At 34.0% G+C, this 25,134-nt stretch overlaps 1 protein-coding gene across 3 annotated transcripts in view; it reads left to right on the top strand.

Annotated features, from left to right (window-relative positions):
* The window catches only part of LOC137309207 (arf-GAP with GTPase, ANK repeat and PH domain-containing protein 3-like), an 862,346-nt gene that overhangs the window by 728,048 nt on the left and 109,164 nt on the right, over positions 1-25,134 (top strand). The window lies entirely within an intron of this gene.

Below are 25,134 nucleotides of genomic sequence, written 5' to 3'. Positions count from 1 at the left end.
TGTTTAACTAACTTGATTGAGTTTTTTGATGAGGTAACAGAGAGGGTAGATGAGGGCAATGCAGTTGATGTGGTGTATGTGGACTTTCAAAAGGTGTTTGATAAAGTGCCGCACGGTAGGCTTATCATCAAGATTGCTGCCCATGGATTAAAGGGGGCAGTAGCAACATGGAGACAGAAGTGACTAAGTAACAGGAAACAGGGAGTAGTGGTGAACGGTTGTTTTTCGGACTGGAGAGAGGTGTACAGTGGTGTTCCCCAGGGGTCGGTACTAGGACCATTGCTTTTCTTGATATATATTAATGACTTGGACTTGGGAGTACAGGCCACAATTTCCAAATTTGCAGATGACACAAAACTTGGAAGGATAGTGAACAGTGAGGAGCATAGTGATAGACTTCAAGAGGATATAGACAGGCTGGTGGAATGGGCGGACACGTGGCAGATGAAATTTAACACAGAAAAATGCGAAATGATACATTTTGGTAGGAAGAATGAGGAGAGGCAATATAAACTAGAGGGCACAATTCTAAAAGGGGTACAGGAACAGAGAGATCTGGGTGTATATGTGCACAAATCGTTGAAAGTGGTAGGGCAGGTTGAGAAAGTGGTTAAAAAAGCATATGAGATCCTGGGCTTTATAAATAGAGGCATAGGGTACAAGAGCAAGGAAGTCACGATGAACCTTTATAAAACACTGGTTTGACCACAACTGGAGTATTGTGTCCAGTTCTGGGCACCGCACTTTAGGAAAGATGTGAAGGCCTTAGAGAGGGTGCAGAAGAGATTTACTAGAATGATTCCAGGGATGAGGGACTTTAGTTATGTGGATAGACTGGAGAAGCTGGGGTTGTTCTCCTTGGAACAGCGGAGATTTGATAGAGGTTTTCAAAATCATGAAGGGTCTAGACAGAGTAGATAGAGAGAAACTGTTCCCATTGGCGGAAGGGTCAAGAACCAGAGGATATAGATTTAAGGTGATTTGCAAAAGAACCAAAGGTGACATGAGGGAAAACTTTTTTACACAGCCAGTGGTTAGGATCTGGAATGCACTGCCCGAGGGGGTGGTGGAGGCAGATTCAATCATAGGCTTCAAAAGGGAACTGGATAAGTACTTGAAAGGAAAAAATTTGCAGGGCTACGGGGAAAGGGTGGGGGAGTGGGACTAGCTGGATTGTTCTTGCAGAGAGCCGGCACAGACTCGATGGGCCGAACGGCCTCCTTCCATGTTGTAACCTTTCTATGATTCTATGATAAACGATTTAGAAAAGTAGAGAGCACAACATCGAGGAAGTGCTTTAGGCAAAAGGTGATCAGCTCATGGGCTGGACCTCAGTTAGAGGCAGGGATCACAGAACCAGTTATGAAACAGTTGGTTGCTGCTAGGGAGGGGGGTAGGCGCAGCTGAATGTGTTTCTGGATGGATGAGCTGGGATGTATCGAGTGACCTTCCTCCTCATTAACTATCTTGTTATGTGGGGACTGGGAGAAGAACATGGGTTTGGTAAGAAGCCAGTCATTGCACAGAATACAGACAGTGTATGTAAATACCAGAGTCACTCATGGAGAATCATTTCAGGTCTTTTTCTGAAAGTTGGTTAGGAGTGAGAGCAAATTGCCATCAGTTTATCTCATTTAGTAGGTAATCACAGTCCGAGGACGCACTCTGAAATTGAATTTTAGCTGTTTTGAAGTGTCATAAATCAAAGGGTGCCTGTTGCTTGTTCCACAGGCGGCGTCTTGAAGGATAAGTGGCAGAAACAGACCTCTCCGCTCTAATCCGCTCACCGTCTCTGACAGACCACGCAGAGATAATGAACTTCTCATGTGCTTAAGAATGATGCAGGATGCATGGAGATGTTACTGACAGCTCTTAATACGTTTCTCAGCAGCTCCGAGAACGATGGGCTTTGTCTTAGTTATTTCCTCCTCTTTAAATCCACAGCAGAATTGATGGCCAGTGAAGATTCTATTCTGGGGTGGTGTTTATGATTAATGCCGACTGCCAGTGTCTGTCATTAATGTCTGTCTTTAAAAGCTTGGTGTAAATTTTTGTGCATTTCAAATCGCAGTGAAGTTGCATCATCTGTACGTACATTGTATGAGATCACTTCAAGACTGGAGTACGCTCGCAACCTGTTCACTCAACAGCATGGTTAGCTGTACAATTCCACACACTTAAAGGAAGGGGAGAGAGCTGATTCTTTTATCCCTTCAAAGAGAGGAAACAAATCTTTAAGAGCTTCCTTGAAGGCTGAACTGGCTGAGGCAGTAAGTGATGGGGCCATACTGTCCAGGAAACTCCCAGAGTCGATCCCTGGTCATCGTAAGGCATCAGCCGTGGCTCAGTGGTAGCACTCTGGCCTCTGAGTCAAGAGGTCATGGGGTCAAACCCCACTGTCAGAGGGTCAGTACTGAGGGAGTGCTGCATTGTCGGAGGGTCAGTACTGAGGGATTGCTGCACTGTCGGAGGGTCAGTACTGAGGGAGCGCTGCACTGTCAGAGGGTCAGTACTGAGGGAGCGCTGCACTGTCAGAGGGTCAGTACTGAGGGAGTGCTGCACTGTCGGAGGGTCAGTACTGAGGGAGCGCTGCACTGTCAGAGGGTCAGTACTGAGGGAGCGCTGCACTGTCAGAGGGTCAGTACTGAGGGAGTGCTGCACTGTCGGAGGGTCAGTACTGAGGGAGCGCTGCACTGTCAGAGGGTCAGTACTGAGGGAGCGCTGCACTGTCGGAGGGTCAGTACTGAGGGAGCGCTGCACTGTCGGAGGGTCAGTACTGAGGGAGCGCTGCACTGTCGGAGGGTCAGTACTGAGGGAGCGCTGCACTGTCGGAGGGTCAGTACTGTGGGAGAGCTGCACTGTCAGAGGGTCAGTACTGAGGGAGCGCTGCACTGTCAGAGGGTCAGTACTGAGGGAACGCTGCACTGTTGGCGGTGCCATCTTTCAGATGAGATATTAAACCAAGGCTCCATCTGCCCTCTCAGGTGGATGTAAAAGGTCCCACGGCCAATATTCGAAGAAGAGCAGGGGAGTTCTCCCCGATGTCCTGGGCCAATATTTATCCCTCAACCAACATCACTAAAAAACAGATTATTTGGTCATTATCACCTTGCTGTTTGTGGGAGCTTGCTGTGTGCAAATTGGCTGCTGTGTTTCCTATATAACAACAATGATTACATTTAAACAGAAGTACTTAATTGGCTGTAAAGTGCTTTGGGACGTCCTGAGGTTGTGAAAGGTGCTATAGAAATGCAAGTCTTTTTTTAGTGCTGATTGGCAGTAAGTACTCTATAGCTGGTCTTAAAATTAAAGTTAAAAAGACATTTACCTGACGAAGGAGGAAGCCTCCGAAAGCTTGTGAATTTAAAATAAAATTGCTGGACTATAACTTGGTGTTGTAAAATTGTTTACAATTAAAATTAAAAATAGGGGAAAAATATTTTTTTGGAGTCAGGTGTCAGTAGAATATCACTAGCTGTTGGAACAATGGGTGTGGGGATGTGCAGTATATGTGGACTAATAACTGTGCAGCATCCTCGATATCAGTTATTCTGATCATTTCTAGTAAGCCCTTAGGAACATAGGAACAGGAGGAGGCCATTCAGCTCCTCGTCCCTGCTCCCCCATTCAATTAGATCCTGGCTGATCTGTACCTCAACTCCATTTACCCGCCTTTGATCCATATACCAGGATTCTCCCAGTCTCAGTCCGGGACAGTGTGTGGGTCTGGCCCACTACAAACATACGGACATATGAATTAAGAGCAGGAGTAGGCCATTCGGCCCCTCAAACCTGCTCTGCCATTTGATAAGATCATGGCTGATCTGATTGTAACCTCAACCCTACTTTCCCGTCTACCTACTATAACCTTTGACTCCCTTGTTAATCAGGAATCTATCGAACTCAGCCTTAAAAATATTCAGTGTCCCTGCCTCCACCGCTCCACTTTATACTATTGTCTAGGGGATGAGTGTGAAGGTATGAAAACAATAAATACATTCCTGTCACTCAGTTAAGATCAATTAGGCCAGCTCCAAAATTCCAAGCACACAGGATGGGGGGACGCTGGTCCATCGAAGAATTGTTTCCATTCCTGCAGCTGCATTGGTGGTTTACAGCTGTGACCGACATGTCAACCATGTGTCATCTGACTCACCGTGATTGGTGCCAAAGAGATGTGATGTCACACCTGAGTGCGCTAACATGATGAAAAGCCCCGAGAGGAGCTGCGAAGAGTTGGAACGGAGCCCACTTGGGTTCTTAAGTGAACGCACCATTTCTGCGCCACAATCAGGTGACTTCGCTGCTTCTCCAGATTTTGTCCAAACAGCAACCAGGATCAGTGTAGAGAATTGTTCTGCTGTGTCTGTGGGGTGGCACAGTCAATGCACCATAACAGAGCCCTGTCCTCAGTGCTGGGCGTCCCCCAATAATGCTGATCAACATAATATCTGCAGTCAAAGTGGGGCAGCAGCTTTTTGACACACACGCAAAAAGTATACATTAAAAACATGAAATGGATTTATGTAGTACCAGAGTTTCAAAATTGCTTCATATATATGGTGATCAACTTACAAATTCAGTGATTGTTGTTATGTAGATAAACATTAGCCAGCTTATGTACATCAAGAACCCACACTCAGTAATGAGATGAACGAGCAGTTAATCTTTTTATTTGATTGCATTGGTTATGGGATGAAAGTTGGCCAAGAATTTGAACAGTAACATGGGATCTTTAAACTATTTCTAATATTGTCCTGGTTCAGTCGAAAGTATTTCTAATATTGTCCTCGTTCAGTCGAAAGTATTTCTAATATTGTCCTGGTTCAGTAGAAAGTATTTCTAATATTGTCCTGGTTCAGTAGAAAGTATTTCTAATATTGTCCTGGTTCAGTAGAAAGTATTTCTAATATTGTCCTGGTTCAGTAGAAAGTATTTCTAATATTGTCCTGGTTCAGTAGAAAGTATTTCTAATATTGTCCTGGTTCAGTAGAAAGTATTTCTAATATTGTCCTCGTTCAGCAGAAAGTATTTCTAATATTGTCCTGGTTCAGTAGAAATTATTTCCAATATTTTCCTGGTTCATTAGAAAGTATTTCTAATATTATCCTCATTCAGTAGAAAGTATTTATAATATTGTCCTGGTTCAGTAGAAAGTATTTCTAATATTGTCCTCGTTCAGTCGAAAGTATTTTTAATATTGTCCTGGTTTCAGAAGAAATTATTTCTAATATTGTCCTGGTTCAGTTGAAAGTATTTCTAATATTGTCCTCGTTCAATAGAAAGTATTTCTAATATTGTCCTCGTTCAATAGAAATTATTTCTAATATTGTCCTGGTTCAGTAGAAAGTATTTCTAATCTTGTCCTGGTTCAGGAGAAAGTATTTCTAATATTATCCTCATTCAGTAGAAAGTATTTCTAATATTGTCCTGGTTCAGTAGAAAGTATTTCTAATATTGTCCTGGTTTCAGTAGAAAGTATTTCTAATATTGTCCTGGTTCATTAGAAAGTATTTCTAATATTGTCCTGGTTCATTAGAAAGTATTTCTAATATTGTCCTTGTTCAGTCGAAAGTATTTCTAATATTGTCCTGGTTCATTAGAAAGTATTTCTAATATTGTCCTGGTTCATTAGAAAGTATTTCTAATATTGTCCTGGTTCAGTAGAAAGTATTTCTAATATTGTCCTGGTTCAGTAGAAAGTATTTCTAATATTGTCCTGGTTTCAGTAGAAAGTATTTCTAATATTGTCCTGGTTCAGTAGAAAGTATTTCTAATATTGTCCTTGTTCAGTGGAAAGTATTTCTAATATTGTCCTGGTTCATTAGAAAGTATTTCTAATATTGTCCTGGTTCATTAGAAAGTATTTCTAATATTGTCCTTGTTCAGTAGAAAGTATTTCTAATATTGTCCTGGTTCAGTAGAAAGTATTTCTAATATTGTCCTGGTTCAGTAGAAAGTATTTCTAATATTATCCTCATTCAGTAGAAAGTATTTCTAATATTGTCCTGGTTCAGTAGAAAGTATTTCTAATCTTGTCCTGGTTCAGTAGAAATTATTTCCAATATTTTCCTGGTTCATTAGAAAGTATTTCTAATATTATCCTCATTCAGTAGAAAGTATTTATAATATTGTCCTGGTTCAGTAGAAAGTATTTCTAATATTGTCCTCGTTCAGTCGAAAGTATTTTTAATATTGTCCTGGTTTCAGAAGAAATTATTTCTAATATTGTCCTGGTTCAGTTGAAAGTATTTCTAATATTGTCCTCGTTCAATAGAAAGTATTTCTAATATTGTCCTCGTTCAATAGAAATTATTTCTAATATTGTCCTGGTTCAGTAGAAAGTATTTCTAATCTTGTCCTGGTTCAGGAGAAAGTATTTCTAATATTATCCTCATTCAGTAGAAAGTATTTCTAATATTGTCCTGGTTCAGTAGAAAGTATTTCTAATATTGTCCTGGTTCAGTAGAAAGTATTTCTAATATTGTCCTCGTTCAGCAGAAAGTATTTCTAATATTGTCCTGGTTCAGTAGAAATTATTTCCAATATTTTCCTGGTTCATTAGAAAGTATTTCTAATATTATCCTCATTCAGTAGAAAGTATTTATAATATTGTCCTGGTTCAGTAGAAAGTATTTCTAATATTGTCCTCGTTCAGTCGAAAGTATTTTTAATATTGTCCTGGTTTCAGAAGAAATTATTTCTAATATTGTCCTGGTTCAGTTGAAAGTATTTCTAATATTGTCCTCGTTCAATAGAAAGTATTTCTAATATTGTCCTCGTTCAATAGAAATTATTTCTAATATTGTCCTGGTTCAGTAGAAAGTATTTCTAATCTTGTCCTGGTTCAGGAGAAAGTATTTCTAATATTATCCTCATTCAGTAGAAAGTATTTCTAATATTGTCCTGGTTCAGTAGAAAGTATTTCTAATATTGTCCTGGTTTCAGTAGAAAGTATTTCTAATATTGTCCTGGTTCATTAGAAAGTATTTCTAATATTGTCCTGGTTCATTAGAAAGTATTTCTAATATTGTCCTTGTTCAGTCGAAAGTATTTCTAATATTGTCCTGGTTCATTAGAAAGTATTTCTAATATTGTCCTGGTTCATTAGAAAGTATTTCTAATATTGTCCTGGTTCAGTAGAAAGTATTTCTAATATTGTCCTGGTTCAGTAGAAAGTATTTCTAATATTGTCCTGGTTTCAGTAGAAAGTATTTCTAATATTGTCCTGGTTCAGTAGAAAGTATTTCTAATATTGTCCTTGTTCAGTGGAAAGTATTTCTAATATTGTCCTGGTTCATTAGAAAGTATTTCTAATATTGTCCTGGTTCATTAGAAAGTATTTCTAATATTGTCCTTGTTCAGTAGAAAGTATTTCTAATATTGTCCTGGTTCAGTAGAAAGTATTTCTAATATTGTCCTGGTTCAGTAGAAAGTATTTCTAATATTATCCTCATTCAGTAGAAAGTATTTCTAATATTGTCCTGGTTCAGTAGAAAGTATTTCTAATCTTGTCCTGGTTCAGGAGAAAGTATTTCTAATATTGTCCTGGTTCATTAGAAAGTATTTCTAATATTGTCCTCGTTCAGTGGAAAGTATTTCTAATATTGTCCTGGTTCAGTAGAAAGTATTTCTAATATTGTCCTCATTCCATTTAAAGTATTTCTAATATTGTCCTCATTCAGTAGAAAGTATTTCTAATATTGTCCTGGTTCAGTAGAAAGTATTTCGAATATTGTCCTGGTTCAGTAGAAAGTATTTCTAATCTTGTCCTCGTTCAGTAGAAAGTATTTCTAATATTATCCTGGTTAATTAGAAAGTATTTCTAATATTGTCCTGGTTCAGTAGAAAGTATTTCTAATATTGTTCTGGTTCAGTAAAAAGTATTTCTAATATTGTCCTGGTTCAGTCGAAAGTATTTCTAATATTGTCCTTGTTCAGTAGAAAGTATTTCTAATATTGTCCTCATTCAGTAGAAAGTATTTCTAATCTTGTCCTGGTTCAGTAGAAAGTATTTCTAATATTGTCCTCATTCAGTAGAAAGTATTTCTAATATTGTCCTCGTTCAGTAGAAAGTATTTCTAATATTGTCCTCATTCAGTAGAAAGTATTTCTAATCTTGTCCTGGTTCAGTAGAAAGTATTTCTAATATTGTCCTGGTTTCAGAAGAAATTATTTCTAATATTGTCCTGGTTCAGTAAAAGGTATTTCTAATATTGTCCTGGTTCAGTAGAAAGTATTTCTAATATTGTCCTGGTTCAGTAGAAATTATTTCTAATATTTTCCTCGTTCAGTAGAAAGTATTTCTAATATTATCCTCATTCAGTAGAAAGTATTTCTAATATTGTCCTGGTTCAGTAGAAAGTATTTCTAATATTGTCCTGGTTTCAGAAGAAATTATTTCTAATATTGTCCTGGTTCAGTAAAAAGTATTTCTAATATTGTCCTGGTTCAGTAGAAAGTATTTCTAATATTGTCCTGGTTCAGTAGAAAGTATTTCTAATATTGCCCTGGTTCAGTCGAAAGTATTTCTAATATTGTCCTGGTTCAGTAGAAAGTATTTCTAATATTGTCCTGGTTCATTAGAAAGTATTTCTAATATTGTCCTGGTTTTAGTAGAAAGAATTTCTAATATTGTCCTGGTTCAGTAGAAAGTATTTCTAATATTCTCCTGGTTTCCGTCGAAAGTATTTCCAATATTTTTTTTTATTCGTTCACGGGATGTGGGTGTCGCTGGCGAGGCCGGCATTTATTGCCCATCCCTAATTGCCCTCGAGAAGGTGGTGGTGAGCCGCCTTCTTGAACCGCTGCAGTCCGTGTGATGACGGTTCTCCCACAGTGCTGTTAGGAAGGGAGATCCAGGATTTTGACCCAGCGACAATGAAGGAACGGCGATATATTGTCCTCATTCAGTAGAAAGTATTTCTAATATTGTCCTGGTTCAGTAGAAAGTATTTCCAATATTGTCCTGGTTCAGTAGAAAGTATTTCTAATATTGTCCTGGTTCAGCAGAAAGTATTTCTAATATTGTCCTGGTTCAGTTGAAAGTATTTCTAATCTTGTCCTGGTTCAGTAGAAAGTATTTCTAATATTGTCCTGGTTCAGTAGAAAGTATTTCTAATATTGTCCTGGTTTCAGAAGAAATTATTTCTAATATTGTCCTGGTTCAGTAAAAAGTATTTCTAATATTGTCCTGGTTCAGTAGAAAGTATTTCTAATATTATCCTCGTTCAGTGGAAAGTATTTCTAATATTGTCCTGGTTCCCAGACGAAAGTATTTGTAATATTGTCCTCATTCCGTTTAAAGTATTTCTAATATTGTCCTCATTCAGTCGAAAGTATTTCTAATATTGTTCTGGTTCAGTAAAAAGTATTTCTAATCTTGTCTTGGTTCAGTAGAAAGTATTTCTAATATTGTCCTGGTTCAGTCGAAAGTATTTCTAATATTGTCCTGGTTCAGTCGAAAGTATTTCTAATATTGTCCTGGTTCAGTAGAAAGTATTTCTAATATTGTCCTCGTTCAGTAGAAAGTATTTCTAATATTGTCCTGGTTCAGTAGAAAGTATTTCTAATATTGTCCTGGTTCAGTAGAAAGTATTTCTAATATTGTCCTCATTCAGTCGAAAGTATTTCTAATATTGTCCTGGTTCAGTAGAAAGTATTTCTAATATTGTCCTGGTTCAGTAGAAAGTATTTCTAATATTGTCCTGGTTCAGTAGAAAGTATTTCTAATATTGCCCTGGTTCAGTCGAAAGTATTTCTAATATTGTCCTGGTTCATTAGAAAGTATTTTCTAATATTGTCCTGGTTTTAGTAGAAAGAATTTCTAATATTGTCCTGGTTCAGTAGAAAGTATTTCTAATATTCTCCTGGTTTCCGTCGAAAGTATTTCCAATATTTTTTTTTATTCGTTCACGGGATGTGGGTGTCGCTGGCGAGGCCGGCATTTATTGCCCATCCCTAATTGCCCTCGAGAAGGTGGTGGTGAGCCGCCTTCTTGAACCGCTGCAGTCCGTGTGATGACGGTTGTCCCACAGTGCTGTTGGGAAGGGAGATCCAGGATTTTGACCCAGCGACAATGAAGGAACGGCGATATATTGTCCTCATTCAGTGGAAAGTATTTCTAATATTGTCCTGGTTCAGTAGAAAGTATTTCTAATATTGTCCTGGTTAATTAGAAAGTATTTCCAATATTGTCCTGGTTAATTAGAAAGTATTTCTAATATTGTCCTGGTTCAGTCGAAAGTATTTCTAATATTGTCCTCGTTCAGTAGAAAGTATTTCTAATATTGTCCTGGTTCAGTCGAAAGTATTTCTAATATTTTCCTGGTTCATTAGAAAGTATTTCTAATATTATCCTCATTCAGTGGAAAGTATTTATAATATTGTCCTGGTTCAGTAGAAAGTATTTCTAATATTGTCCTCGTTCAGTCGAAAGTATTTTTAATATTGTCCTGGTTTCAGTAGAAAGTATTTCTAATATTGTACTCAGTCAGTAGAAAGTATTTCTAATATTGTCCTCGTTCAATAGAAAGTATTTCTAATATTGTACTCAGTCAGTAGAAAGTATTTCTAATATTGTCCTGGTTTCAGTAGAAAGTATTTCTAATATTGTCCTCGTTCAATAGAAAGTATTTCTAATATTGTACTCAGTCAGTAGAAAGTATTTCTAATATTGTCCTGGTTTCAGTAGAAAGTATTTCTAATATTGTCCTCGTTCAATAGAAAGTATTTCTAATATTGTCCTGGTTCAGTAGAAAGTATTTCTAATATTATCCTGGTTCAGTTGAAAGTATTTCTAATATTGTCCTGGTTCAGTAGAAAGTATTTCTAATATTATGCTCATTCAGTAGAAAGTATTTCTAATATTGTCCTGGTTCAGTAGAAAGAATTTTTAATATTGTACTGGTTTCAGTAGAAAGTATTTCTAATATTGTCCTCGTTCAATAGAAAGTATTTCTAATATTGTACTCAGTCAGTAGAAAGTATTTCTAATATTGTCCTGGTTTCAGTAGAAAGTATTTCTAATATTGTCCTGGTTCCCAGACGAAAGTATTTGTAATATTGTCCTCATTCCATTTAAAGTATTTCTAATATTGTCCTCATTCAGTAGAAAGTATTTCTAATATTGTCCTGGTTCAGTAGAAAGTATTTCTAATATTGTCCTCGTTCAGTAGAAAGTATTTCTAATATTATCCTGGTTAATGAGAAAGTATTTCTAATATTGTCCTGGTTCAGTAGAAAGTATTTCTAATATTGTTCTGGTTCAGTAAAAAGTATTTCTAATATTGTCCTGGTTCAGTCGAAAGTATTTCTAATATTGTCCTCGTTCAGTAGAAAGTATTTCTAATATTGTCCTCATTCAGTAGAAAGTATTTCTAATATTGTCCTGGTTCAGTAGAAAGTATTTCTAATATTGTCCTGGTTTCAGAAGAAATTATTTCTAATATTGTCCTGGTTCAGTAGAAAGTATTTCTAATATTGTCCTGGTTCAGTAGAAAGTATTTCTAATATTGTCCTGGTTCAGTAGAAAGTATTTCTAATATTGTCCTGGTTCAGTAGAAATTATTTCTAATATTTTCCTGGTTCATTAGAAAGTATTTCTAATATTATCCTCATTCAGTCGAAAGTATTTAAAATATTGTCCTGGTTCAGTAGAAAGTATTTCTAATATTGTCCTGGTTTCAGAAGAAATTATTTCTAATATTGTCCTGGTTCAGTAGAAAGTATTTCTAATATTGTCCTGGTTCAGTAGAAAGTATTTTTAATATTGTCCTGGTTCAGTAGAAAGTATTTCTAATATTGTCCTGGTTCAGTAGAAATTATTTCCAATATTTTCCTGGTTCATTAGAAAGTATTTCTAATATTATCCTCATTCAGTAGAAAGTATTTATAATATTGTCCTGGTTCAGTAGAAAGTATTTCTAATATTGTCCTCGTTCAGTCGAAAGTATTTTTAATATTGTCCTGGTTTCAGAAGAAATTATTTCTAATATTGTCCTGGTTCAGTTGAAAGTATTTCTAATATTGTCCTCGTTCAATAGAAAGTATTTCTAATATTGTCCTCGTTCAATAGAAATTATTTCTAATATTGTCCTGGTTCAGTAGAAAGTATTTCTAATCTTGTCCTGGTTCAGGAGAAAGTATTTCTAATATTATCCTCATTCAGTAGAAAGTATTTCTAATATTGTCCTGGTTCAGTAGAAAGTATTTCTAATATTGTCCTGGTTTCAGTAGAAAGTATTTCTAATATTGTCCTGGTTCATTAGAAAGTATTTCTAATATTGTCCTGGTTCATTAGAAAGTATTTCTAATATTGTCCTTGTTCAGTCGAAAGTATTTCTAATATTGTCCTGGTTCATTAGAAAGTATTTCTAATATTGTCCTGGTTCATTAGAAAGTATTTCTAATATTGTCCTGGTTCAGTAGAAAGTATTTCTAATATTGTCCTGGTTCAGTAGAAAGTATTTCTAATATTGTCCTGGTTTCAGTAGAAAGTATTTCTAATATTGTCCTGGTTCAGTAGAAAGTATTTCTAATATTGTCCTTGTTCAGTGGAAAGTATTTCTAATATTGTCCTGGTTCATTAGAAAGTATTTCTAATATTGTCCTTGTTCAGTAGAAAGTATTTCTAATATTGTCCTGGTTCAGTAGAAAGTATTTCTAATATTGTCCTGGTTCAGTAGAAAGTATTTCTAATATTATCCTCATTCAGTAGAAAGTATTTCTAATATTGTCCTGGTTCAGTAGAAAGTATTTCTAATCTTGTCCTGGTTCAGTAGAAATTATTTCCAATATTTTCCTGGTTCATTAGAAAGTATTTCTAATATTATCCTCATTCAGTAGAAAGTATTTATAATATTGTCCTGGTTCAGTAGAAAGTATTTCTAATATTGTCCTCGTTCAGTCGAAAGTATTTTTAATATTGTCCTGGTTTCAGAAGAAATTATTTCTAATATTGTCCTGGTTCAGTTGAAAGTATTTCTAATATTGTCCTCGTTCAATAGAAAGTATTTCTAATATTGTCCTCGTTCAATAGAAATTATTTCTAATATTGTCCTGGTTCAGTAGAAAGTATTTCTAATCTTGTCCTGGTTCAGGAGAAAGTATTTCTAATATTATCCTCATTCAGTAGAAAGTATTTCTAATATTGTCCTGGTTCAGTAGAAAGTATTTCTAATATTGTCCTGGTTCAGTAGAAAGTATTTCTAATATTGTCCTCGTTCAGCAGAAAGTATTTCTAATATTGTCCTGGTTCAGTAGAAATTATTTCCAATATTTTCCTGGTTCATTAGAAAGTATTTCTAATATTATCCTCATTCAGTAGAAAGTATTTATAATATTGTCCTGGTTCAGTAGAAAGTATTTCTAATATTGTCCTCGTTCAGTCGAAAGTATTTTTAATATTGTCCTGGTTTCAGAAGAAATTATTTCTAATATTGTCCTGGTTCAGTTGAAAGTATTTCTAATATTGTCCTCGTTCAATAGAAAGTATTTCTTATATTGTCCTCGTTCAATAGAAATTATTTCTAATATTGTCCTGGTTCAGTAGAAAGTATTTCTAATCTTGTCCTGGTTCAGGAGAAAGTATTTCTAATATTATCCTCATTCAGTAGAAAGTATTTCTAATATTGTCCTGGTTCAGTAGAAAGTATTTCTAATATTGTCCTGGTTTCAGTAGAAAGTATTTCTAATATTGTCCTGGTTCATTAGAAAGTATTTCTAATATTGTCCTGGTTCATTAGAAAGTATTTCTAATATTGTCCTTGTTCAGTCGAAAGTATTTCTAATATTGTCCTGGTTCATTAGAAAGTATTTCTAATATTGTCCTGGTTCATTAGAAAGTATTTCTAATATTGTCCTGGTTCAGTAGAAAGTATTTCTAATATTGTCCTGGTTCAGTAGAAAGTATTTCTAATATTGTCCTGGTTTCAGTAGAAAGTATTTCTAATATTGTCCTGGTTCAGTAGAAAGTATTTCTAATATTGTCCTTGTTCAGTGGAAAGTATTTCTAATATTGTCCTGGTTCATTAGAAAGTATTTCTAATATTGTCCTGGTTCATTAGAAAGTATTTCTAATATTGTCCTTGTTCAGTAGAAAGTATTTCTAATATTGTCCTGGTTCAGTAGAAAGTATTTCTAATATTGTCCTGGTTCAGTAGAAAGTATTTCTAATATTATCCTCATTCAGTAGAAAGTATTTCTAATATTGTCCTGGTTCAGTAGAAAGTATTTCTAATCTTGTCCTGGTTCAGGAGAAAGTATTTCTAATATTGTCCTGGTTCATTAGAAAGTATTTCTAATATTGTCCTCGTTCAGTGGAAAGTATTTCTAATATTGTCCTGGTTCAGTAGAAAGTATTTCTAATATTGTCCTCATTCCATTTAAAGTATTTCTAATATTGTCCTCATTCAGTAGAAAGTATTTCTAATATTGTCCTGGTTCAGTAGAAAGTATTTCGAATATTGTCCTGGTTCAGTTGAAAGTATTTCTAATCTTGTCCTCGTTCAGTAGAAAGTATTTCTAATATTATCCTGGTTAATTAGAAAGTATTTCTAATATTGTCCTGGTTCAGTAGAAAGTATTTCTAATATTGTTCTGGTTCAGTAAAAAGTATTTCTAATATTGTCCTGGTTCAGTCGAAAGTATTTCTAATATTGTCCTTGTTCAGTAGAAAGTATTTCTAATATTGTCCTCATTCAGTAGAAAGTATTTCTAATCTTGTCCTGGTTCAGTAGAAAGTATTTCTAATATTGTCCTCATTCAGTAGAAAGTATTTCTAATATTGTCCTCGTTCAGTAGAAAGTATTTCTAATATTGTCCTCATTCAGTAGAAAGTATTTCTAATCTTGTCCTGGTTCAGTAGAAAGTATTTCTAATATTGTCCTGGTTTCAGAAGAAATTATTTCTAATATTGTCCTGGTTCAGTAAAAAGTATTTCTAATATTGTCCTGGTTCAGTAGAAAGTATTTCTAATATTGTCCTGGTTCAGTAGAAATTATTTCTAATATTTTCCTCGTTCAGTAGAAAGTATTTCTAATATTATCCTCATTCAGTAGAAAGTATTTCTAATATTGTCCTGGTTCAGTAGAAAGTATTTCTAATATTGTCCTGGTTTCAGAAGAAATTATTTCTAATATTGTCCTGGTTCAGTAAAAAGTATTTCTAATATTGTCCTGGTTCAGTAGAAAGTATTTCTAATATTGTCCTGGTTCAGTAGAAAGTATTTCTAATATTGCCCTGGTTCAGTCGAAAGTATTTCTAATATTGTCCTGGTTCAGTAGAAAGTATTTCTAATATTGTCCTGGTTCATTAGAAAGTATTTCTAATATTGTCCTGGTTTTAGTAGAAAGAATTTCTAATATTGTCCTGGTTCAGTAGAAAGTATTTCTAATATTCTCCTGGTTTCCGTCGAAAGTATTTCCAATATTTTTTTTTATTCGTTCACGGGATGTGGGTGTCGCTGGCGAGGCCGGCATTTATTGCCCATCCCTAATTGCCCTCGAGAAGGTGGTGGTGAGCCGCCTTCTTGAACCGCTGCAGTCCGTGTGATGACGGTTCTCCCACAGTGCTGTTAGGAAGGGAGATCCAGGATTTTGACCCAGCGACAATGAAGGAACGGCGATATATTGTCCTCATTCAGTAGAAAGTATTTCTAATATTGTCCTGGTTCAGTAGAAAGTATTTCCAATATTGTCCTGGTTCAGTAGAAAGTATTTCTAATATTGTCCTGGTTCAGCAGAAAGTATTTCTAATATTGTCCTGGTTCAGTTGAAAGTATTTCTAATCTTGTCCTGGTTCAGTAGAAAGTATTTCTAATATTGTCCTGGTTCAGTAGAAAGTATTTCTAATATTGTCCTGGTTTCAGAAGAAATTATTTCTAATATTGTCCTGGTTCAGTAAAAAGTATTTCTAATATTGTCCTGGTTCAGTAGAAAGTATTTCTAATATTATCCTCGTTCAGTGGAAAGTATTTCTAATATTGTCCTGGTTCCCAGACGAAAGTATTTGTAATATTGTCCTCATTCCGTTTAAAGTATTTCTAATATTGTCCTCATTCAGTCGAAAGTATTTCTAATATTGTTCTGGTTCAGTAAAAAGTATTTCTAATCTTGTCTTGGTTCAGTAGAAAGTATTTCTAATATTGTCCTGGTTCAGTCGAAAGTATTTCTAATATTGTCCTGGTTCAGTCGAAAGTATTTCTAATATTGTCCTGGTTCAGTAGAAAGTATTTCTAATATTGTCCTCGTTCAGTAGAAAGTATTTCTAATATTGTCCTGGTTCAGTAGAAAGTATTTCTAATATTGTCCTGGTTCAGTAGAAAGTATTTCTAATATTGTCCTCATTCAGTCGAAAGTATTTCTAATATTGTCCTGGTTCAGTAGAAAGTATTTCTAATATTGTCCTGGTTCAGTAGAAAGTATTTCTAATATTGTCCTGGTTCAGTAGAAAGTATTTCTAATATTGCCCTGGTTCAGTCGAAAGTATTTCTAATATTGTCCTGGTTCATTAGAAAGTATTTTCTAATATTGTCCTGGTTTTAGTAGAAAGAATTTCTAATATTGTCCTGGTTCAGTAGAAAGTATTTCTAATATTCTCCTGGTTTCCGTCGAAAGTATTTCCAATATTTTTTTTTATTCGTTCACGGGATGTGGGTGTCGCTGGCGAGGCCGGCATTTATTGCCCATCCCTAATTGCCCTCGAGAAGGTGGTGGTGAGCCGCCTTCTTGAACCGCTGCAGTCCGTGTGATGACGGTTGTCCCACAGTGCTGTTGGGAAGGGAGATCCAGGATTTTGACCCAGCGACAATGAAGGAACGGCGATATATTGTCCTCATTCAGTGGAAAGTATTTCTAATATTGTCCTGGTTCAGTAGAAAGTATTTCTAATATTGTCCTGGTTAATTAGAAAGTATTTCCAATATTGTCCTGGTTAATTAGAAAGTATTTCTAATATTGTCCTGGTTCAGTCGAAAGTATTTCTAATATTGTCCTCGTTCAGTAGAAAGTATTTCTAATATTGTCCTGGTTCAGTCGAAAGTATTTCTAATATTTTCCTGGTTCATTAGAAAGTATTTCTAATATTATCCTCATTCAGTGGAAAGTATTTATAATATTGTCCTGGTTCAGTAGAAAGTATTTCTAATATTGTCCTCGTTCAGTCGAAAGTATTTTTAATATTGTCCTGGTTTCAGTAGAAAGTATTTCTAATATTGTACTCAGTCAGTAGAAAGTATTTCTAATATTGTCCTCGTTCAATAGAAAGTATTTCTAATATTGTACTCAGTCAGTAGAAAGTATTTCTAATATTGTCCTGGTTTCAGTAGAAAGTATTTCTAATATTGTCCTCGTTCAATAGAAAGTATTTCTAATATTGTACTCAGTCAGTAGAAAGTATTTCTAATATTGTCCTGGTTTCAGTAGAAAGTATTTCTAATATTGTCCTCGTTCAATAGAAAGTATTTCTAATATTGTCCTGGTTCAGTAGAAAGTATTTCTAATATTATCCTGGTTCAGTTGAAAGTATTTCTAATATTGTCCTGGTTCAGTAGAAAGTATTTCTAATATTATGCTCATTCAGTAGAAAGTATTTCTAATATTGTCCTGGTTCAGTAGAAAGAATTTTTAATATTGTACTGGTTTCAGTAGAAAGTATTTCTAATATTGTCCTCGTTCAATAGAAAGTATTTCTAATATTGTACTCAGTCAGTAGAAAGTATTTCTAATATTGTCCTGGTTTCAGTAGAAAGTATTTCTAATATTGTCCTGGTTCCCAGACGAAAGTATTTGTAATATTGTCCTCATTCCATTTAAAGTATTTCTAATATTGTCCTCATTCAGTAGAAAGTATTTCTAATATTGTCCTGGTTCAGTAGAAAGTATTTCTAATATTGTCCTCGTTCAGTAGAAAGTATTTCTAATATTATCCTGGTTAATGAGAAAGTATTTCTAATATTGTCCTGGTTCAGTAGAAAGTATTTCTAATATTGTTCTGGTTCAGTAAAAAGTATTTCTAATATTGTCCTGGTTCAGTCGAAAGTATTTCTAATATTGTCCTCGTTCAGTAGAAAGTATTTCTAATATTGTCCTCATTCAGTAGAAAGTATTTCTAATATTGTCCTGGTTCAGTAGAAAGTATTTCTAATATTGTCCTGGTTTCAGAAGAAATTATTTCTAATATTGTCCTGGTTCAGTAGAAAGTATTTCTAATATTGTCCTGGTTCAGTAGAAAGTATTTCTAATATTGTCCTGGTTCAGTAGAAAGTATTTCTAATATTGTCCTGGTTCAGTAGAAATTATTTCTAATATTTTCCTGGTTCATTAGAAAGTATTTCTAATATTATCCTCATTCAGTAGAAAGTATTTAAAATATTGTCCTGGTTCAGTAGAAAGTATTTCTAATATTGTCCTGGTTTCAGAAGAAATTATTTCTAATATTGTCCTGGTTCAGTAGAAAGTATTTCTAATATTGTCCTGGTTCAGTAGAAAGTATTTTTAATATTGTCCTGGTTCAGTAGAAAGTATTTCTAATATTGTCCTGGTTCAGTAGAAAGTATTTCTAATATTGTCCTGGTTCAGTAGAAAGTATTTCTAATATTGTCCTGGTTCAGTAGAAAGTATTTCTAATATTGTACTGGTTCAGTAGAAATTATTTCTAATATTTTCCTGGTTCATTAGAAAGTATTTCTAATATTATCCTCATTCAGTAGAAAGTATTTAAAATATTGTCCTGGTTCAGTAGAAAGTATTTCTAATATTGTCCTGGTTTCAGTAGAAAGTATTTCTAATATTGTCCTCGTTCAATAGAAAGTATTTCTAATATTGTCCTGGTTCAGTAGAAAGTATTTCTAATATTATCCTGGTTCAGTTGAAAGTATTTCTAATATTGTCCTGGTTCAGTAGAAAGTATTTCTAATATTATGCTCATTCAGTAGAAAGTATTTCTAATATTGTCCTGGTTCAGTAGAAAGAATTTTTAATATTGTACTGGTTTCAGTAGAAAGTATTTCTAATATTGTCCTCGTTCAATAGAAAGTATTTCTAATATTGTACTCAGTCAGTAGAAAGTATTTCTAATATTGTCCTGGTTTCAGTAGAAAGTATTTCTAATATTGTCCTGGTTCCCAGACGAAAGTATTTGTAATATTGTCCTCATTCCATTTAAAGTATTTCTAATATTGTCCTCATTCAGTAGAAAGTATTTCTAATATTGTCCTGGTTCAGTAGAAAGTATTTCTAATATTGTCCTCGTTCAGTAGAAAGTATTTCTAATATTATCCTGGTTAATGAGAAAGTATTTCTAATATTGTCCTGGTTCAGTAGAAAGTATTTCTAATATTGTTCTGGTTCAGTAAAAAGTATTTCTAATATTGTCCTGGTTCAGTCGAAAGTATTTCTAATATTGTCCTCGTTCAGTAGAAAGTATTTCTAATATTGTCCTCATTCAGTAGAAAGTATTTCTAATATTGTCCTGGTTCAGTAGAAAGTATTTCTAATATTGTCCTGGTTTCAGAAGAAATTATTTCTAATATTGTCCTGGTTCAGTAGAAAGTATTTCTAATATTGTCCTGGTTCAGTAGAAAGTATTTCTAATATTGTCCTGGTTCAGTAGAAAGTATTTCTAATATTATCCTGGTTCAGTTGAAAGTATTTCTAATATTGTCCTGGTTCAGTAGAAAGTATTTCTAATATTATGCTCATTCAGTAGAAAGTATTTCTAATATTGTCCTGGTTCAGTAGAAAGAATTTTTAATATTGTACTGGTTTCAGTAGAAAGTATTTCTAATATTGTCCTCGTTCAATAGAAAGTATTTCTAATATTGTACTCAGTCAGTAGAAAGTATTTCTAATATTGTCCTGGTTTCAGTAGAAAGTATTTCTAATATTGTCCTGGTTCCCAGACGAAAGTATTTGTAATATTGTCCTCATTCCATTTAAAGTATTTCTAATATTGTCCTCATTCAGTAGAAAGTATTTCTAATATTGTCCTGGTTCAGTAGAAAGTATTTCTAATATTGTCCTCGTTCAGTAGAAAGTATTTCTAATATTATCCTGGTTAATGAGAAAGTATTTCTAATATTGTCCTGGTTCAGTAGAAAGTATTTCTAATATTGTTCTGGTTCAGTAAAAAGTATTTCTAATATTGTCCTGGTTCAGTCGAAAGTATTTCTAATATTGTCCTCGTTCAGTAGAAAGTATTTCTAATATTGTCCTCATTCAGTAGAAAGTATTTCTAATATTGTCCTGGTTCAGTAGAAAGTATTTCTAATATTGTCCTGGTTTCAGAAGAAATTATTTCTAATATTGTCCTGGTTCAGTAGAAAGTATTTCTAATATTGTCCTGGTTCAGTAGAAAGTATTTCTAATATTGTCCTGGTTCAGTAGAAAGTATTTCTAATATTGTCCTGGTTCAGTAGAAATTATTTCTAATATTTTCCTGGTTCATTAGAAAGTATTTCTAATATTATCCTCATTCAGTAGAAAGTATTTAAAATATTGTCCTGGTTCAGTAGAAAGTATTTCTAATATTGTCCTGGTTTCAGAAGAAATTATTTCTAATATTGTCCTGGTTCAGTAGAAAGTATTTCTAATATTGTCCTGGTTCAGTAGAAAGTATTTTTAATATTGTCCTGGTTCAGTAGAAAGTATTTCTAATATTGTCCTGGTTCAGTAGAAAGTATTTCTAATATTGTCCTGGTTCAGTAGAAAGTATTTCTAATATTGTCCTGGTTCAGTAGAAAGTATTTCTAATATTGTACTGGTTCAGTAGAAATTATTTCTAATATTTTCCTGGTTCATTAGAAAGTATTTCTAATATTATCCTCATTCAGTAGAAAGTATTTAAAATATTGTCCTGGTTCAGTAGAAAGTATTTCTAATATTGTCCTGGTTTCAGAAGAAATTGTTTCTAATATTGTCCTGGTTCAGTAGAAAGTATTTCTAATATTGTCCTGGTTCAGTTGAAAGTATTTCTAATATTGTCCTGGTTCAGTAGAAAGTATTTCTAATATTATCCTAATTCAGTAGAAAGTATTTCTAATATTGTACTCAGTCAGTAGAAAGTATTTCTAATATTGTACTCAGTCAGTAGAAAGTATTTCTAATATTGTCCTCGTTCAATAGAAAGTATTTCTAATATTATCCTCGTTCAGTGGAAAGTATTTCTAATATTGTCCTGGTTCCCAGACGAAAGTATTTGTAATATTGTCCTCATTCCGTTTAAAGTATTTTTAATATTGTCCTCATTCAGTAGAAAGTATTTCTAATATTGTCCTCGTTCAGTAGAAAGTATTTCTAATATTGTCCTCATTCAGTAGAAAGTATTTCTAATCTTGTCCTGGTTCAGTAGAAAGTATTTCTAATATTGTCCTGGTTCAGTAAAAAGTATTTCTAATATTGTCCTCATTCAGTAGAAAGTATTTCTAATCTTGTCCTGGTTCAGTCGAAAGTATTTCTAATATTGTTCTGGTTCAGTAAAAAGTATTTCTAATCTTGTCTTGGTTCAGTAGAAAGTATATCTAATATTGTCCTGGTTCAGTCGAAAGTATTTCTAATATTGTCCTGGTTCAGTTGAAAGTATTTCTAATATTGTCCTCGTTCAGTAGAAAGTATTTCTAATATTGTCCTGGTTCAGTAGAAAGTATTTCTAATATTGTTCTGGTTCAGTCGAAAGTATTTCTAATATTGTCCTGGTTCAGTTGAAAGTATTTCTAATATTGTCCTCGTTCAGTAGAAAGTATTTCTAATCTTGTCCTGGTTCAGTCAAAAGTATTTCTAATATTGTTCTGGTTCAGTAACAAGTATTTCTAATCTTGTCTTGGTTCAGTAGAAAGTATATCTAATATTGTCCTGGTTCAGTCGAAAGTATTTCTAATATTGTCCTGGTTCAGTCGAAAGTATTTCTAATATTGTCCTCGTTCAGTAGAAAGTATTTCTAATATTGTCCTGGTTCAGTAGAAAGTATTTCTAATATTGTCCTGGTTCAGTAGAAAGTATTTCTAATATTGTCCTGGTTCAGTAGAAAGTATTTCTAATATTGTCCTCATTCAGTCGAAAGTATTTCTAATATTGTCCTCGTTCAGTAGAAAGTATTTCTAATATTGTCCTGGTTCAGTAGAAAGTATTTCTAATATTGTCCTGGTTCAGTAGAAAGTATTTCTAATATTGTCCTGGTTCAGTAGAAAGTATTTCTAATATTGTCCTCATTCAGTCGAAAGTATTTTTAATATTGTCCTGGTTCAGTAGAAAGTATTTCTAATATTGTCCTGGTTCAGTAGAAAGTATTTCTAATATTGTCCTCGTTCAGTAGAAAGTATTTCTAATATTGTCCTGGTTCAGTAGAAAGTATTTCTAATATTGTCCTCATTCAGTAGAAAGTATTTCTAATATTGTCCTGGTTCATTAGAAAGTATTTTCTAATATTGTCCTGGTTTTAGTAGAAAGAATTTCTAATATTGTCCTGGTTCAGTAGAAAGTATTTCTAATATTCTCCTGGTTTCCGTCGAAAGTCTTTCCAATATTTTTTTTTATTCGTTCACGGGATGTGGGTGTCGCTGGCGAGGGCGGCATTTATTGCCCATCCCTAATTGCCCTCGAGAAGGTGGTGGTGAGCCGCCTTCTTGAACCGCTGCAGTCCGTGTGATGACGGTTCTCCCACAGTGCTGTTGGGAAGGGAGATCCAGGATTTTGACCCAGCGACAATGAAGGAACGGCGATATATTGTCCTCATTCAGTGGAAAGTATTTCTAATATTGTCCTGGTTCAGTAGAAAGTATTTCTAATATTGTCCTGGTTAATTAGAAAGTATTTCCAATATTGTCCTGGTTAATTAGAAAGTATTTTTAATATTGTCCTGGTTCAGTAGAAAGTATTTCTAATATTGTCCTGGTTCAGTCGAAAGTATTTCTAATATTGTCCTCGTTCAGTAGAAAGTATTTCTAATATTGTCCTGGTTCAGTCGAAATTATTTCTAATATTTTCCTGGTTCATTAGAAAGTATTTCTAATATTATCCTCATTCAGTGGAAAGTATTTATAATATTGTCCTGGTTCAGTAGAAAGTATTTCTAATATTGTCCTCGTTCAGTCGAATGTATTTTTAATATTGTCCTGGTTTCAGAAGAAATTATTTCTAATATTGTCCTGGTTCAGTAGAAAGTATTTCTAATATTATCCTGGTTCAGTTGAAAGTATTTCTAATATTGTCCTGGTTCAGTAGAAAGTATTTCTAATATTATGCTCATTCAGTAGAAAGTATTTCTAATATTGTCCTGGTTCAGTAGAAAGTATTTCTAATATTGTCCTCATTCAGTAGAAAGTATTTCTAATATTGTCCTGGTTCAGTAGAAAGTATTTCTAATATTGTCCTGGTTCAGTAGAAAGTATTTCTAATATTGTCCTGGTTCCCAGACGAAAGTATTTGTAATATTGTCCTCATTCCATCTAAAGTATTTCTAATATTGTCCTCATTCAGTAGAAAGTATTTCTAATATTGTCCTGGTTCAGTGGAAAGTATTTCTAATCTTGTCCTGGTTCAGTAGAAAGTATTTCTAATATTGTCCTCGTTCAGTAGAAAGTATTTCTAATCTTGTCCTGGTTCAGTAGAAAGTATTTCTAATATTGTCCTCGTTCAGTAGAAAGTATTTCTAATATTGTCCTGGTTCAGTAGAAAGTATTTCTAATCTTGTCCTGGTTCAGTAGAAAGTATTTCTAATATTGTCCTCGTTCAGTCGAAAGTATTTCTAATCTTGTCCTGGTTCAGTAGAAAGTATTTCTAATATTGTCCTGGTTCAGTAGAAAGTATTTCTAATATTGTCCTCGTTCAGTAGAAAGTATTTCTAATATTATCCTGGTTAATTAGAAAGTATTTCTAATATTGTCCTGGTTCAGCAGAAAGTATTTCTAATATTGTTCTGGTTCAGTAAAAAGTATTTCTAATATTGTCCTGGTTCAGTCGAAAGTATTTCTAATATTGTCCTCGTTCAGTAGAAAGTATTTCTAATATTGTCCTGGTTCAGTAGAAAGTATTTCTAATATTGTCCTGGTTTCAGAAGAAATTATTTCTAATATTGTCCTGGTTCAGTAGAAAGTATTTCTAATATTGTCCTGGTTTCAGAAGAAATTATTTCTAATATTGTCCTGGTTCAGTAAAAAGTATTTCTAATATTGTCCTGGTTCAGTAGAAAGTATTTCTAATATTGTCCTGGTTCAGTAGAAAGTATTTCTAATATTGTCCTGGTTCAGTAGAAAGTATTTTTAATATTGTCCTGGTTCAGTAGAAAGTATTTCTAATATTGTCCTGGTTCAGTAGAAAGTATTTCTAATATTGTCCTGGTTCAGTAGAAAGTATTTCTAATATTGTCCTGGTTCAGTAGAAATTATTGCTAATATTTTCCTGGTTCATTAGAAAGTATTTCTAATATTATCCTCATTCAGTAGAAAGTATTTAAAATATTGTCCTGGTTCAGTAGAAAGTATTTCTAATATTGTCCTGGTTTCAGAAGAAATTATTTCTAATATTGTCCTGGTTCAGTAGAAAGTATTTTTAATATTGTCCTGGTTCAGTAGAAAGTATTTCTAATATTGTCCTGGTTCAGTAGAAAGTATTTCTAATATTGTCCTGGTTCAGTAGAAAGTATTTCTAATATTGTCCTGGTTCAGTAGAAAGTATTTCTAATATTGTCCTCGTTCAGTAGAAAGTATTTCTAATATTGTCCTGGTTCATAGAAAGTATTTCTAATATTGTCCTGGTTCAGTAGAATGTATTTCTAATATTGTCCTGGTTCAGTAGAATGAATTTTTAATATTGTCCTGGTTCAGTAGAAAGTATTTCTAATATTGTCCTGGTTCAGTAGAAAGTATTTCTAATATTGTCCTGGTTCAGTAGAAAGTATTTCTAATATTGTCCTGGTTCAGTAGAAAGTATTTCTAATATTCTCCTGGTTTCAGTCGAAAGTATTTCTATTATTTTTTTAAATTCGTTCACGGGATGTGGGTGTCGCTGGCGAGGCCGGCATTTATTGCCCATCCCTAATTGCCCTCGAGAAGGTGGTGGTGAGCCGCCTTCTTGAACCGCTGCAGTCCGTGTGATGACGGTTCTCCCACAGTGCTGTTCGGAAGGTAGATCCAGGATTTTG

Source organism: Heptranchias perlo, chromosome 3, assembly GCF_035084215.1.
Source record: "Heptranchias perlo isolate sHepPer1 chromosome 3, sHepPer1.hap1, whole genome shotgun sequence".
NCBI classification, from domain to species: Eukaryota; Metazoa; Chordata; class Chondrichthyes; order Hexanchiformes; family Hexanchidae; genus Heptranchias; species Heptranchias perlo.
The sequence above is the reverse complement of the archived record's forward strand: the minus strand, read 5'-3'. Positions and strand labels throughout refer to the sequence as shown.